At 41.1% G+C, this 17422-nt stretch overlaps 1 protein-coding gene across 1 annotated transcript in view; it reads left to right on the top strand.

The window, feature by feature from the left end:
• The window catches only part of LOC103174570 (retinol dehydrogenase 10), a 37512-nt gene that overhangs the window by 10980 nt on the left and 9110 nt on the right, over positions 1–17422 (top strand). The window lies entirely within an intron of this gene.

Here is a 17422-nt window from a genome sequence, read left to right as displayed (position 1 = left end):
AGGAAGACGCACTTTTTTAAAAAAACAAGAAGCAGTTTGGAATGCTGTTAAATGTGAGATGTAGGGGGAAAATGGATTCAAATCAGTGAAGAGTAATGATCTGTGAAATCCCATTAGAGGAGAATTGGGAGGACATGTTTTTACAATAGTAGATTGTCTTGAGAAAACTCCCTAATCCTGCAACTCAAACTTTCATTGGACTTGAATGAGTAATTGAGGAGGCCAAGAGGAGGCAGCGATGTGGGGAAAAATAAACCTGGGAAGGAGCAGCCAATGATGTGTGGATGAATGAGAATATTTGGGTAAATGAGAGTGTTGAGTGCAGAAATTGTTGCTGTTATGAGGGCGAGAGGTGGGCCTCTTGCTGGCAGTTACAGTTGGGGAAAATGTGAAGGAATCAGTGAAGAGGCTGGTGAGCTGGAGAGAAGATGATCATTAGTGATTTTAATTAACGTGAAATGGTGGAAGCCAAGGATGTGCTGCATATGAGTGTAGTTTTCAGAAGTCTTTGGTACAGAAAGTGGAGTTATTGGAAGAGATCTTGTGGAATCAAAAGTTCAAGAAAATATGGCATCTCTTTTGGCTCATTAACTTGTCTTGTTCAGAAATATTTATTTTTTAATGCAAACTGGATCAGAAAAAGATAAAGGTCATGAGAGAATGTCACGTATAGAACATAGACAGAAATTGGTCTAATGTGCATCAATTTCAAATTATTCCTTCATAACATAAAGCAAGGCTATGGGGAAACATTGGGGGAGTGGGACTAATCAGAGAAATCTTTCAAAGAGCAGCACGATGGGAGAATGGTGTCCTTCTGCGCTGTAGGATTCTGTGATTCTTCTATGCTTCTAGGAAGCCGATTGAGGATTCTTTCCAGTAACTGAAAGTAAGCTTCATTATTTTAAGGAACTCCGCTCCAATGTAAATCCTGTTGGAAGGTCGTAGAGCTGATGCACTTTTGACTTATTACGAAATCCTATTTGAAACAGCTGCAAATTAGACCCCATTTCCTATCTATTTGTGGATTGTGTGTTCCATGCCCTTGACACATAAGCAAAGTTGAAACTAATCTAAATTCTGAGACTTGCCCCATAATCTAAAAGTTGTAAACAAAATATTTTGGTTTGTGTTGAAGAAATTTAAAGGTGAATAGCTTTAAACTGGATCTGTGTATTTCATGTGAAGGCTTTGTCAGCACTTGTGAGTTTGTATTTGACAATGGCAGGTCAAATTCAAAACCTGCCTTTATCATATACCTTGAAAATAAATGAACAATTCAAGAGTGCATCTAGTTACCTTTAGTACACATCTAGATATTTTTTCTGGGTTTGAACTCTATTCTCTGGGGATGGGAATTTTTTTTCTGGGGTGTACCAAACCCCAGAAAAAAAACTTTGTTTTGACCAATACAACCAGAAATCAGCTTTTGTACTAACCCCTTGCAGTTTTTAAATAATAATAATTCCATTTGATATAGTGCCTTATCACATCATCAAGATGTCTCGAAGCACTTCACAGGATATACTGTAAAGTGGATTGACTGTGTATTTTATGTGTGAAACGCGTCAGCCAGTTGCAAACAGTAATGTCCCACAAACAGCCATGGAGTAAGTGACCAATTTTATTTGAGGGTTTATTAGCCGGGACACCAGAATAAACTTCATTCTTTTTCCGAGTAATACCATGGGATCTTTAACATCCCCTTGAACAGGCAGTTAATGTATTAACTCATATTAAACTTTGGTTTAACATCTCATCCAAAGGATAGCAGTTCTGACCATGCAGGATGCCCCAAGCACCGGATTGGTGTGTCAACTTGGACTATGTGAGTTCAAGTCCTGATGTGGGGCTTGAACCCACAGCCTGAGTCAGAGGCGAGAGTGCTTCCAACTGAGACAGATCATGAGTGATATTGTTCATAAGTAAGACTTAATGGTGAGTAGTGAAGAATTCAACTGAGTGTAGGGGGGGGAGAGAGAGAGAGAGAGAGCGCTGAACTGCCGTGCCAGTTCTTGCAAGGGTCACTGGGTAGCAAATGCAGCACGTTTTTCCCACTCTTCTCTCCACTCCCTTCCTCCCTAGCTCTGGGAGTCTTTGGTCTCCTATTGCTACTACTGTCCCAGATGAGAAGTTAACATGTCACCGACCAGGAATTTAACTTGGCTCAGCTGCTCAGGATATAAACTCGCTTAACATAGTTTTTAAACTTTTCATAATGATTATAATGATGTTTTAAACCTCATGGTCAACTGGTTCATTTGACAGACAGTTTGGGAACAACTGTTTAATTTTCACTGAAGAACATTCTGTCCTTTTCCTGTGTGAGTAGGTTAATGAACAGAAGCTAAATAGTAGATAAGAAATGGGAATTTCCAAAGAGTCATGTTGATGTTAACTACCATCTCCTAATGAATCGAGTTCTGGCTCTATTTTGTTCATGGTTTTTAGTCATTGGTTCTGAGAAGAATAGTTATGTGGGAGCTCTTTCATTTTATCTACAAGATGCCTTGCTCTTATCTCAAGAGAAAGCAAACATTGTGAGTTTTAATTTGACCCATGTACAGCACATGCAGCTCCTTTATACAATTAGTGTTCTGAACTCTAGTACATTTCCCATAGTGTTTTGTGCTGAATTCGTGCCATAATCTGTTCTACCTTCCCCCACCTCTGCAAAATTACCCGGCACTGCCTCTCCCCTCAGGCCGCTGAGACCCTCATCCACACATTTGTCACATAGAGGCTCGACTACGCTAACTCCTTGCTTGTTGGTTTTCCCAACTCTTTCATTCATAAGATGCAGATTATCCAGAACTCTGAAGCTCATGTCCTCTTCTGCACCAGGCTCTGTGATCCTCACCAGGCTCCATTTGCTCCCCATCCCCAGAGGATAGAGTTCAAAATCTTTGTCCTTGCCTTTATGTATGTCCAGTGTCCTCAGATGGTTGCTGAATTGTAAATTTCTCTCTCCCACAAAAAACAGTCACTACACTTTATAATATATTCTGTCTCTGTCTCCCAGTCTCTCTGTCTCTGCCTCCCTGTCTGTCACATATGGGAGGACTCTAGCTCCCATGCCACCAGAAAAGTGCCATACATTTGATGCAGAATATAGATGTATCTCTCTGAATGGTGCGTGCTTTTCCTCTGTAGCTCCGTAGTTGCAGAATACAATGTATGGCTCATATTTTGGGACTTTATTAAAGCATTTTTTAATATAGCTCATCAATGATAGGAGATCCCCAGAAAAAATATGCTCATGACATTGCCAGCTGCAAGACCTTTCCGATAAGGTATAAATCACGGCTCTACGTCAATCGGTTATTGCGACAGTGTCAGATACACAGATAGACAGACAGACGCTTTGTCTTTATTAGCATAGATGGTAACGTTTTGGTAAGTCTGTATAACCTTTCATATGGTTATAGTTGAATTTTGAGAGTTATAATTGAATGGTCAGCTGTCATTGATGAAAAAGTGTAGCTGAGAAATGCCTTTGATTTCCAGATAACGAAAGGCATTTTGAGGGTGTAGCCAATTGTTAGGTATCTCCTGCTGGGTTTCATGTTTAGTGTGTTTGTCTTGCCTATTGCCTGTACATGGAGGAGAAGGTTGAAAATTCCAGAAATAAGAAAAAAATCTAGTGCTGTTAGGAATGTCAGCAAAATCTTGTTCCCTTTCAGGACGTTCTTGTTTATTTCACAATAATCTGGTGCACACAACATTTTTATACAGTCCTGTAGCTCAGTGGTTAGAGCACTCGCCTTGCAAGCGAGACACCTGGGTTCAATTCCAGGCAGGGCGAAACCTTGGCCAAGTTTCCTTACTCCACACGCCTAATAATCCTCCAAAACAAAAAACAATAATAAATTGGTCATTTTCAATCCACGACTGTTTGTGGGACACTGCTATGTGCAATTGGCTGCCGCGTTTTGCCCACAAATATACAGTCAATTCACTTTACATTATATTCTGTGAAGCGCTTTGAGACATCTGGAAGATATGAAAAGATATCAAATGCAAGGATTATTATTATTATTTGTTTTTTTAGACCACAAAGTCTAAAAAAAAGTAAGCTTTCCTTTTTCAACACTAAGGCCTATTAGTAAAACGAGTGTTCCTTGCAGATTATAACTAGCCAGTTAATACATCAAACTGAGTTGGATTCTATGCATAATGGTGTTTCTGTAAGATCGTGTTTGCTTTGTAGTAATTTTCTCATATGTGCCAGTTTATCCCTGTGCATATAGTGAGTGTGATTAGAAATTTTAGTAGCAGCCTTATGCTTAAAGAATTGAAAGCAGATGGATACAGCACAGTGAATCTGGATGTGGGGAAGGCTGAAGTGACCCAGTTAATTTACAATTGGTTGCTTGTTTTGGGGAGCAGTTTGACGAGATGCCAAGTGACAGGGAAAGAAGAGCCAAGTTGATAGCACAGCATTCTCTGTGCCTGGGGGTAATCAGACCTGCAAAGCTAAAGGATTTAACACCGTATTGTATGTATGGTGGATTCCTGCTGCACTTGATTCAGTTCAATGTATGTTCTGAAGTCCTGGGGAGGTGTTCTCAAACAAAAAGCTTGCATATTAACGCAGAATGTGTTTGTATTAAGTTAAGTTACTTCAAACACTATTTAAAATTTATTAGTTTTCATGATATTCAATACATCCTGGTACAACAGTGTGTGTTATAATATGAAGACTTGACTGCTTCCCATAACTTTTTAGGTGTATAAAGTCAGTAGCTACAATGATGTCCGTGCATGATGCCACATTTAATAAAGCTGTACAGGAGAGACCTTGTGGTAAGTTTACTAAAATATGTACAGTGATTCTAGGTAGTTGAGAAAGCAAGTAATATGCTGGGAGTTGGGATATATATAACTAAGGATATAACTTAATATATTCATGAGGTAGAAGGGAATAGAAGGTATGGGAGGGGGTAAGAAGTGGGTGAAAATGTGTGGAGGATAAACACTGGCACAGACTAGCTGGACAGAATGGCCTGTTTTAACAACAAAATTACATTTGTATAGCGCCTTTCACATTGGGAGGCTGTCCAAGGCGCTGGACAATCAGTGTTTCGGACCCGCAATTGGGTTCGGGATTGTGGGAGATGGAGGGAAGGAAGGTGACCGAAGGCACGGACAAAGAGGAGGGTCTTGAGATGGATCTTGAAGAAGGCTAGGGAGGGGGTGAGGTGGAGGGACTGTGGGATGGAGTTCCGGAGGGTGGGGGCAGAGTGGCTGAATGGCTGTGCATTCTATATAAATTGGTGTAAGAAGCTAATGTATATGGCAAGAGAGGTGATCTTTAAATTGTACTTGACTTTGATGACTTTGACATCTGGATTACTCTGTTTAGATTTGGTCTCCTCATTTTTACCAAAAATAATGGTGTGAAGCAAAAAGCCATTTAGATAAATTATAGAAGTTGGGGATAGATATACAATATGAAGGAAAAGGCCACACAACTAGAGCTTTTCTCTCTTGAAAATCAGGCAGAAGGCTGAAGTGTGTGTAGGGTGCTTGATAGACAAGATTATTGCTTTTATCAGGGAATTAACATTTTTCTTTGCTATTTGGGAAATTCAAAAACTAGGGGGGCATAGTTTTAACATACGTAAATGAAGAGCAACAAGATTATATTTGTATAGCGCCGTTCATGTCAGGAGGATGTCCCAAGGCGTAGGACAATTGCATTTCACCCGAGCTACGGTCAGGGGGGGAGAGGGGAAGGGGGTTGACCGATGGCATGGTCGAAGAGAAGGGTTTTGAGGCAAGACTTGAAGGAGGCTAAGGAGGGGGTGAGGCGGAGTGATTGGGGCAGGTGTTTTTGTTCAGTAAAAAGGTGATCAGCAAATAAAAAACTACAGGAATACTCCTTTATAAGGCAGTAGTTAGGGTGCATACAAGGACAACCTACTTTACATGGGTGCTATATAAAACGTAAGGATTTTTATAACTGCCTGTGTTCGAGTGTTGCTAGTTCTCGTCACTCATCACAAAACTGGTGAATTCTCTGAACGTATGCACAGAAATCCGCCTGACACTCTTATGTTGTACTGCTTTATTTTGGATTTAAAGTGCATCAATGGGATTTTGAGTTTTAAATAACAAATTCTCAGGGCCACAGCCCAATGTGTTATTAGGGAACCCGGGCTATGATTTGGTTGTCGTGTAGATGATTTATTAAATCAGGTAGTGGAAGCAGGAAATGAACAAATTATCTGAAAGGAACTAAATTGAGTTTTGGAAATGAGATGGTATTCAGTGTTTTAGACTGAGTGAGAGATTTTGAACAAATCATTTGGGAGGTGGAATGAATAGGTTAAAGGGAACCAATGAGCTACTTCTATTTGAAACTGTTACTATGTACAGATGTTTTTGATGGTTCACATAAACTACATGTGCTTTGGGTATGATTGAAAGAACAATTCCCTTGAAAGGATTGAATTGCTATAAACTGACTGTAGGCAGTAAAACAAGCGCGTTCAGCAACATCCCTAATATTAGTAGTAACTGAGAAGTGGTTGAATGTAACTTTCATTATTTAAAATAATGCATCAAGTGATTTGAACTCGAACTTATGAAGTCCCATGAGAACATGAAAACCCTAGTGATCGTAGCTACTGAGGGTTTTCTTTGTATCTTTAATGAAAGCTTTAGGAAATCATACATCTTCATGAAGCAAGAGCACAGTTTTACCAGGATGTGTTTAGTATTGTGTAACGCTGAACATCGAAGCAAATTTCCACATGAAGAACAGATGTGATTACACTTGCGATTCCTGTTGAATTCTACCATAGCACAAGCAACAAACTAGAGGAGTTTGAGGTGGGGGTCAGATAATTCTTCACTCGTACTTAGTTCACTTCCAACTTTAACTTCAGTCTCTTGAATGAAGGCCTTGGTCTACATTTAGGAAATGTATCAAAGTAGTTACTGTGGCACAGAGAGAAAACTAGTGATGGGAAGCAACCTGGTGACATTGCTCCTTGTTCTTGATGTTTTCTTCGTTTTCCGTTCAGCATGGAGAAACTGAAAGGGAACTGATTTGAGCTGGGGGAATTGGGAAGCTACAATGATACTTGAGAGAAAAAAAACATTTTGAAGGCAGATGGTAGGATAAATTTCTGGAAAATGGAAATGATGCGCAGGTATTTTTCGGTGAGGTAACGGAGAGGATGGATAAAGGTAGTGCAGTTGATGTAGTTTATATGGACTTTCAAAAGGCATTAGACAAAGTGCCACATGAAAGACTTGTAAGAAAGATAGAAGCCCATGGTATAAAAGGGACAGAACTGGCTGGGAGACAGAAAGCAGAGAGGCTGATTTTCTGACTGGAGGGAAGTGTACAGTAGTGTCCCCCAGGGATTGGTATTAGGACCACCAGTCTTCTTAATATGCATAAATGATCTGGACTTGGGTATAGCAAGTACCATTCCCAAGTTTGCAGATGACACAAAGTTAGGTAGGATGGTAAACAGTGAGAAGGATAGTAGCCAACTGCAGGAAGACATAGATAAAATGGTAAAATGGGCAGACACATGGCAGATGAATTTCAATGTGGAGAAATACGAGGTAATGCATTTTTAGTAGAAGGAATGAGGGGAGGCAATATAGGCTGGTAATACAATCTTAAGGGGGGGTGAAAGAAGAGAGACCTGGGGATGCAGGTAAATGAATCCTTGAAGGTGGCAGGACAGGTAGATAAAGCTGTAAAAAGGGCACATGGGATACTACGCTTTATAATTAGGGGCATAGAGTACAAGAGTCAGGAGGTTATGATTAACCTATATAAAACACTGGTTAGGCCTCAGTTAGAATACTGCGCCCAGTTCTGGGCACCACACTATAGGAAGGATGTTAAGGCATTGGAAAGGGTGCAGAGGAGATTTACAAGAATGGTACCAGGAATGAGAGACCTTGATTATGAGGAAAGGCTGGAGAGGCTGGGATTATTCTCATTGGAGCAGAGAAGGTTACGAGGAGACCTAATAGAGGTCTTCAAAATCATGAGGGGATTTGATAGGTTAGAAAGGGAAAAACTGTTTCCACTGGTGGGTGTGTCGGTGACTCGAGGTCACAGATTCAAAATAGTGTCTAAAAGAAGCAGAGGGGAGGTGAGAAGAAATTTTTTCACGCAGCGAGTTGTTCGAATCTGGAACGCATTGCCTGAAAGGGTGGTCGAGGCCGATTCGATAACTATTTTTAAAAACGCAGTGGACGGGTATTTGAGGAGGACGGGTTTGCAGGGTTATGAGGAAAGGGCTGGGGAGTGGAACTGACATTAATTGCTCTATTCAAAGAGCCGGCACAGACTCGATGGGCTGAATGGCCTCTTTTTGTGCTGTATGATTCTACATACCTAAAGTTACACAGTATAAGAACACATGAGAGAGTAGAGCTCACATTCTGTCCTCTGTGTCTCACTCTAGTTGCTGATGTAATTCTCCCTGAAAGTGTTATTATGTTAGGTGTTATAACTCGGACTCTTAACACATGCCACAAAGCAAATTTTACGCCTGAAATATTAGAGAATTTTCAGTGGGGAGGCGGATCTTATTATTTCAGTGGATCTTATTTACCTATTCACAAAATGTTATTTTGAACTATTAATAGAACTTCTCCCAGGAAGTTGATGAATGGCTTGTTGATGTTTTCGGGGGTATTGTAATTATTGAAGGATACAAATTAATGAAATCCAGGTGGCTTATTGAAAGCAAAGTCTGTTCAGATGTTAATGCCGCTTTGTTGCACTAATGTGGAATGACACTACGACTGTTGATCAGCTTTGTTTCCTAAATACATCTCTGTTCTGCTCAGTTTAAAAAAAGGACAGAAAATTGATTACAAGAATTGCATGCAAGCCAGCATCTCTCTGCTTTTGTGAATTAATCTGCCGTAAACTGAAGGCGACTTTCTGATAAGCAATTAATTACTGGTGTCTTGGATTGAGATGTAAAGCGTTGTTTGTAACACATTTGGTGTATTGGAGAGCCCCATGGCCACCACAAACCAATCCAATGAATTGGCTCTAATTAGTATGTTCTACCACCTCAACTCCTTCTACTTGTTTCCATCCTCGTGGAGTCCTGTAGCTCAGTGGTTAGAGCACTCGCTTTGCAAGTGAGAGACCTGAGTTCAATTCCAGTCAGAGGGCGAAACCTTGGGCAAGTTTCCTTACTCCACACGCCTGATAATAATCCCTCCAAAACTAAAAACAATAATTAAATTGGTCATTTTCAATCTACAACTGTTTGTGGGACATTGCTGTGCGCAACTGGCTGCCGCGTTCGCCCACAAATATACAGTCAATTCACTTTACAGTGTGTTCTGTGAAGCGCTTTGGGACGTCCTCCCGACGTGAAAAGCGCTATATCAAATGCAAGGATTATTATTATTATTATCCTTGCTTTCCGCCACCTTTTAGCATTATACATGAAACCTGCAATTATCTGAAACCTCCCTAATCTTTAACTGTAGATTCAGATGAGCTTGTCTAGTTTACAGAAGATTTCACTTACAGTATTATAAATGCAAAATGAAACTCCCTCTATTGCCCAACAGTACCTTCACATCCTTTTCTGAACCACTGAAATATTCTATCGCCCCGGCAACCACCGTGAAGTCTTTGGTCTGATGGCATTATCACTGCTTCCTATGTTTTGATTGAATGTGAATGATCCACATTCAAGATTAGAGAAGTAGGGAATTCAGTGAGTAAGCACGGTCTGATCTCCAGATTTCTTGTAATCAGCTTTTTCTATAGAAATGGTAGATTATCATCACAAAAAGCAGTTGAGGTAAATAATAATCCTTGTGTTTAATATAGCACTTTATCACGTCTTTGAGACATCTCAAAGCGCTTCAGACGGTATAAAATGAGCTTAAAGTCCATCAAGAATGGAATTGTCTGGTTAGGCTATGTTTCTAAAAATTCTTATGACCTGATTTAGTATTGATCCAAAATGCACTTGTTCAGCAGCCAACTTCTCCTACTTGGCTATATTAGTACACACCTCTCTGTGTCCTGTTCCCCTTTCTGTAGCTTCCTAACCTTAATGGAACCATGTTGGCTTTAATACTGAATGCCAAGCACAATCACATTCAAAGGAATATAGGTTTTCTAGAACCTCTTTGATAAATCCCATGTTTTCAAAAATAAATCCTATAGATCTTACTGAAAAGAAATGTGTATTGGTGTGATCTCCAATGTTGCCAGTATTGTAACTTGTTGCCTCTCATGCCTATTTTTGGTGGGTTGAGCATTACAATTTTTAGGTAGAGGCACAACTTGGCAAGTGTTGTTGTATCAAGAACTTGGATGAAAGACTTAAAACTGTTCTACACCAGCAGGGGAGGAAGATGTTGAAAGAAAATACTGAACAACAACTACTTACGTTTATATAGCGCCCCTCACGCAGGGTAGCAGCCCAGAGCACTTGCTGAGAAGCTTAAAGATTTAGCTAATGTGAGAAGGAAGGACTAAAGAGTGATTAGTTCCATGAAATTCTGGGGAGGGATTATTATGTTATATTCTTATAGTAGGAGACCTTTGGTAGAACATTTGACACAGAATTGACACTTTTCAAATAATGAGGACTAAGATATGTCAGAGAAACTATCAAAATACACGGTCTCTACACTTTACAGTAAATCCTGTGTAGGACCTTGAAAAGTTAATCCGATGTGAAAGGTGCCGCTGTATGTCAAATGCAAGAATTATTAATCATTTATTATTGTGACAATAGTATTGATGAAATGGACATGAATGGGAAGGATAGAGTTACATCAAACGTTGCAGTATGGAAACGGGTCATTCAGCCCAACTTAGCAATGCTGGTGTTTATACTCCACATGAGCCTCCACTCCTCCTAATCTCTCCCCCCCCCCCCCCCCCCCCCCCAACCCCTTTATTTCCTTCTCTCTCCCTGCTTGTCAGCCTTCATAACTCTTCCCTTCACAAGCTGTAGATCATCCGGAGCTCTGCAGCTCATGTCCTCTCTTGAACCAGGCACCATGACACACCTTCAAAGCCTTCTACAGCCTTGCTCCTTCCTACCTGTGTGACCTGCTGAGGCCATATCATCCTGTCCGCTCCCTCTGCTCAGCAGGCTCCGGCCTGCTCCATGTCCCCCGCCCAGTCTGCCTCACATCAGCAGTCAGGCCTTCAGCCTCTCTGCCCCCACTCCACAGTCCCTTCGCCTTGCTCCCTCCCTTGCCTCCTTCAAGGCACGTCTCAAGACCCTCCTCTTCAACCGCGCCTTCGCCCACCCTCCTACCCCTACCCTCCTTTATCCCAACCCCTGCTCGAGTCCAAATCCCTGACTGTCCCGCGCCTTGGGGATGTTCTCCCGACATGAAAGGTGCTATGTTAAATGTAATTTGATGATGTTGTATGCAAACTAAAGGAGAGTTAGAAATGCCCATTGAAGTCTGCATTTCTTGTGTTGTCCAGAACTGAAAGCGGTGCCAGAAATTATACCTACAAATGCACTTGCAGGTTCACCCAGAAATACAGTCGTGATCTTTCATAGCAAAAAACTGAAGTGTTTTGAGGCGTTTTGACAATGTGTTAAGGAACTATATCAAATGAAAGGATTATTAAAAACCTCCCTAGCTACGGATAGTTTTCTACCCTCAGTTCTATCAGCTATGAGCAGACAATATCTTTATCTTGCAAGTTTTAAACTGACCTTCCTTGTTCATGTCCTGACGCTTTGTTGAATGTACTTTAAGGGACTCATTGCTCATGTTGGTTTTGGAAAATGTCTGAGCTAAATCCAAGTTTGCAATAGAAAATATAAATGTACTGTTGAGATAATAATACTTGCATTTGATATAGATGTCGCTGAGACGCCTCAAAGCGCTTCACAGAATATACTAGAAAGTGAATTGACTGTACATTTTGTAGGCGAAATGTGGTAGTCAATTGCCCCAGCAGTGTCCCACAAAGAGTCGTGGATTGAGTGGCCAACATGTCGAGATTAACCAACAAGTTGTGCTTTTGAGATGTTGCCCCATCTGAATATAGTCACATGAATCAACAGCTACTCTAAATTACTCTTTCTGTTAGTTGTGGAAAGGGAGTATTAAATCCCCAGGAATATAAATATGCACCAGGGACCAATCCCACATCCTAGTTTTCAGATTTGGAGAAGGATTGGTAGGAGACTAATTGGGTTCCTTGCTGACCAGACTGCTAGTGGAACATGCTATAGTTCTGATTATGTGTGGATAATTAATGCTGTAATTTGTCAGAAAACCTACTCATATTAACTGTGTGAAGACAAACCTTTCCAGAGACTCAGTTGGTTCATTTTGTTCATATGAGCTTCACTTCCAACCATATAAACATAACTACAGAAACAGTGTGCGTTAACCTGTGGGAGATTTAAAAAAAACAAATTAGGTAGTGTTTTTGGCATTGCAGTAGCTTAATCTCTTCAACCGTAAATCTGCTCGTCACTGTCATTCACAGTCAGTGTTTGTCAGAAGTGTTAGAAACTATGCTCTTATTAGAGCAGTACAACAGTATTTCCCACGGTCTCATTGTTCTGTTTATGCAGTGGCATAATCTTCATAATGATGCCTTCGGTCTCTTTTTCCTCTTGGACAATGATGTGATTATATTTACACATTCTAAAGGATAATTTGGTTACTTTGGCCAGTTTAAAAAATTCCATATCAAAGCTGAATCCTATTTCTATTTGCTTCACTGCATTTTATTTCTTATTATTATTTCTGCGTGTAAAAAGTTCATTCTTAAAGATCCTGATCTATTTGCTTATGCAGTGATTAACATTTGCCAACTCAATAAAATACACCCTGTCCAATCTGTTGAAACTGTTTGTTTCTGGCCTACTATCCATTTATACAACTTATTAATTTATTATGTGGAAGTTCACTCAATGATGTGCATTATGTGGCTGAGAAAATCCTAGTCTTGGATGATGTTGGTATCTGTGGGGTATAGAGAAATATCAGAAAGATTCCTTGTTGCTATTTAGTAACCCACTTGTGTTGTATGTTCCCCTTACCCCCCCTCCCGCCCCATGCAAACCACAGCATCTTGTCTTTTCCTCACAATTGTTTTGTTCAATATTTTCTTAATTAGCACAGATCAGGGATTGGACATGGAACTTCCCGATCTGTGGCCCATCGCTATATGATATGGTGTGTCAATATGGTGAGCCATCTGGAGCAACTTCTAATAGTGGATTGGACAGAATACCTAAAAAGACATATTCTTGGCCAGCAACTGTCTCCTAATCTAAACCATAGAGTTAGTGGAAGTGAACAACTGGGGCTGGAAGTGATTGTGATTAACGTACTAAGTCAATTATTCATGTCGCCCCGATGGTTAGTTGACTATTTGACCATGAAAGGCATCGCACTTGATCCCTGAGCTCAATCGCATTCTTTTCCAAAGTCCACATTGATCATTGCATAGCAATCTACACTGGAACCATGGTCTTGCCTTCTCTCTAGCTCAACGGCACTAAGAGCAATTGTAGCACACAACGCCGGCTAAGATCCACTAACTTTCAAACATCGTACTATCAAACTGTTTCTATCTAGGAAATCGCTACTCTCAGCACTTTTTGACTGCTTCTTCTTTGCAATTAACCTAGAATTCCTTTCATGACTTGCTGGAGTGCTGCACTGTCTTTTATGAATATATTCTGTTTAGCCAAACACTGAAATGACTCCCAATTATATTGAACCACATCATTGTGTCTAATTGCACTGCACACAGCTCTAATCCTGTTCTCCCTCTTCATTCATAAAACAGTGCCTTTTTCATGGATCCTTTGGTTTGAGGAAAGGTTGAGGGGGTAGGGTAAGTGAAGAGAAAGTTGGTGTAACCTCAGCTGATTCTTTTCTTCCAGCTGAAATCCACATAATTGGGAACCTATCACGGAGGTGTTGTAAGTCAGGTTACTGGATTAGAAACTGCAGGCCAATTGCACACAAATGATGTGGAGACTTTTAGAAGGTCTGCATTGAAAATATTCAGTGGGTTGGAAATTCCATTTCAAAGTAGGAAACCTGCTGACGTGAACATCCTCAAATTAATGAGGATGGTGAGCTTTACTTCATTCTGAAACTCACAGAACCAAGTTCCTCTGGTGCAACAAAACAAAACTGCTGTTAATGAGCATGCAATGTACAATATCTTCACCTACAAAACACGAACAATCATTATACTTTACAATAAATCTTGCGAAGCATTTTGGGACCTCCTCCTGATGTGAAAGATGCTGTATCAAATGCAAGGGTGCTTATTATAATATGGTATGGCTTAGAGTGTCCTAGTAAACAAACCATTTCTAATGCTTGTTATATTTTTAATTTACTTGGCCCCAAAAATTCTAGGATTGCAAAAAGCTTTTTTGTTTTGCAGGCAGCTCTTTGAAGAAATCATTGATTGTCTTTTTACAACGTTTCTGATTTAAATGTGTCACTCAGTCATTTTAGGAAAATGATCCCATGCTAAAGGTTTCACTAACCCATTCATTCCGTAAACACGAGGCCAAATCAATACATCTACCCAAACGTTGCTTAATTGATGTACGGCTTAATTGGCAGGCAGTGGCGGGGGCTTGGGAAATGTTTCAGGCAGGTGGGGCTTACCACCTGCTGAGATGTCATGGTTTTCTGTTTGGGGGAAAGGAAAGGGTAAGCCCTCTTTACATTCCTGGCTGCTGAGATTCAGGTGTGATCACAGCCTGTGATCATGAGATTGACAGCCCAGCAGGTACGATTGAGCTAGATAGATTTTGTTTGGCAAAATAATGAAAGCCTCATCCCTAGTTGGGGAATACATTGCTGGAGACCCTGCTGAGAGGAAAGCTCAGGAGTTTCTCTTCACCAATTTAATGGGTAACCTCATCTGAGCCAAGGAGCAAACATGCCCAGCCTATTGGGGTCCAGGTCTGGAAGCTGTTTCTTGGTTCAAATTCTGGCTTATGCTGTCAGTACAGATGTGTACAACTAGTAACTGTGTTATTGGGGCTTGAGGAGAGATTAAAAATCCATATTTCTGATGGAAACACATCAGTTGATGTCTGAGAACGTAATAGCCCAAAAAGTCTGCTGATACTGTCTAAGCTTACGTGATTGTCTGCTTGAGTGGAGGCAGCAGAGGCTATTCGTTTCAACAACTCTCCAGTTCAACATGAATTGCCACCTTCAGAGCCGAGGGGGAGAAAGTTGGAGATTTTTAAATATATTAAAAACTATTGGAGGCAGCTGTTTGTGACACTTAAAACTGTAGTTTGGGAGCAAGTAAAGTTTTTTTTAAAAAAGTAATCCACTTTTTTTAAAAAAAACTTTTGACAGGAGCAGTAAGTTATTAGCCATTATACTGGAGGTCTGTTATGATCATTCAAAGTCTGATGTGAAATTCAGGGCACTCACCTGAAAGTAACGCCCTTAATCTCATCTGTGTGCCTAATGTCTTGTGAGTTATGAGTTTGACTATTGCAAACTCCTTGCTTGTCGGCCTCCCCAACTCCTCACTCCGTAGGCTGCAGATTATCCAGAACTCTGCAGCCCATGTCCTCTCCCGCACCAGGCTCCGTGACCCTATCACCCCCGTCCTCGCCTGACTCCACTGGCTTCCCATCACACAGAGGATACAATTCAAGATTTTTTTCCTCACCCTCAAAGCCCTCCATGGTCTTGCGCCCCCCCTACCTCTGCGACCTCCTAACCCCCTACCATCCTGCCCACTCCCTCTGCTCAGCGTCCCCCGCCTCACCCGCCCCATCATTGGCGGGCAGGCTGACAAAAGGGATTGACAGACGAATAGATTTTCTTTCGAGTTTTTTTTAGCTTTCAGAGTTTACAGCATGAATATTTTAGCTTTCTGGTGTTTATGTACTTTTCTGTCTACAGAATCTTTTAAAAACTGAGCTTTTCAATTCATTGAGTTCAAGATGTACTTGCTCACAGCAGCCTGCGAGCAATGAAACATGAACTAACTTCAGAATTTATAGTCTCAAATTCTATTCCATTCTTCATTGTGTCTCAGGAATATCCTGTTGTTGAAAAAAGGTTCAGCCGTTTCTAGTTTTTTTTTGTCAACCGGGTGTCTGACACATCTAGAAACCCTTCACCATGCTTATGAGTATCCCAACCAATCTGAGAATTCCATGTATCTCAGCTAAACATGGAAATCCCAGAGATAGATTGTTGGAATGGAATGGGCACTCGCTCCCTGGAGGGACTCAAGAAACATGACTTGGGGACCCCAGAATGTGCTTTGGTGTACTGCTGGAGGCTAACCAGCAAACACCACATAGCTTGCCATTGAGAGCACTGTCTGGCAAGCTTTCCTGCTGCTTGTCCAGCTAGGACCACCCTACCTGTTAGGGCTTTGGCTTGCAGGGTTACTAGGTGCTGAGTAGGATGTCTCCCTGCCCCCAGTGACTGGTCTGCCTTTCAATTTCCTGCCGATGAGCCAGACTGGCTGTGCTGTCACCAGCAGTGCCCCTGGAGTACTGCGGACCCGCCAGGCTCAGGATCCGGACTACCAAGACCGCAACATTGGGCTGACTCAAATCCAACATTCCATTGCCAAACATGTCACCTTGGAGCCAGTGCAGTTCCAAGGAGACCTTGCTTACCTCCCCGTCCAAGGAGGATAGCAAATCAGATGTACATGGGTTATTAAAAAGAAGCCCTGGTGCTTTGTATTTAATTATTCAGTGCAATAAATTAACGAGATGTAGCTTATTCCCTACAATTGTTTATTAAGTCTTCTGATTTGGCTTTATGTGAAATAGCTATTCAACGACAACAACTTGCACTTATATAGCACCCTCCACAAAGGGTAGCATCTCAGAGCGCTTAACAGTGGCAGAGCCTGACTGTTAAGAGGCCAGGCACTCCACAGAAGTGCCCTCCTGTGCACCTCAATAGGCAAACACAACAGCAAAGAATGGGTGTATCTATCATGCGCCCAGGTGGATAGCCAAACTTCTACTCTTCTAGGACCGACATTCACCTGATTCATGTGCCTGGCTGATGCAACTCCTGGAGATGTAATATCAACTACCTTTAAATGCTGCAGAATCAGGAGAAACTCTGCTCTTGACTTAATATTTTCTACGTGAAATGATGTAACCCCCCCGCCTCTTCAATATCTTCTGAATGTTCTAAATCTTATTCTCTACTTCGCCATCTATTTATAAAACTTGTTTACTTTTTCCAACTGCTGTAGATCTATAGCTAGGCTTCGAAGCATTCGGAGTTAATCGCTTCTTACTCCCTCGTACTGAGCTCAGCAACTTCAGATCATTGACAACTTTTTTTAAATTTTAAAAAAAAGTGTTTGTTACGAAGGTGAATGTCACTAGTTTGCAGGAGGAGTATGAGATGTTGACCCAGGTGACTTCATGTATATTAA

The sequence above is a fragment of the Callorhinchus milii genome, unplaced genomic scaffold, assembly GCF_018977255.1.
Source record: "Callorhinchus milii isolate IMCB2004 unplaced genomic scaffold, IMCB_Cmil_1.0 Scaffold2, whole genome shotgun sequence".
Classification (NCBI taxonomy): Eukaryota; Metazoa; Chordata; class Chondrichthyes; order Chimaeriformes; family Callorhinchidae; genus Callorhinchus; species Callorhinchus milii.
The sequence above is the reverse complement of the archived record's forward strand: the minus strand, read 5'-3'. Positions and strand labels throughout refer to the sequence as shown.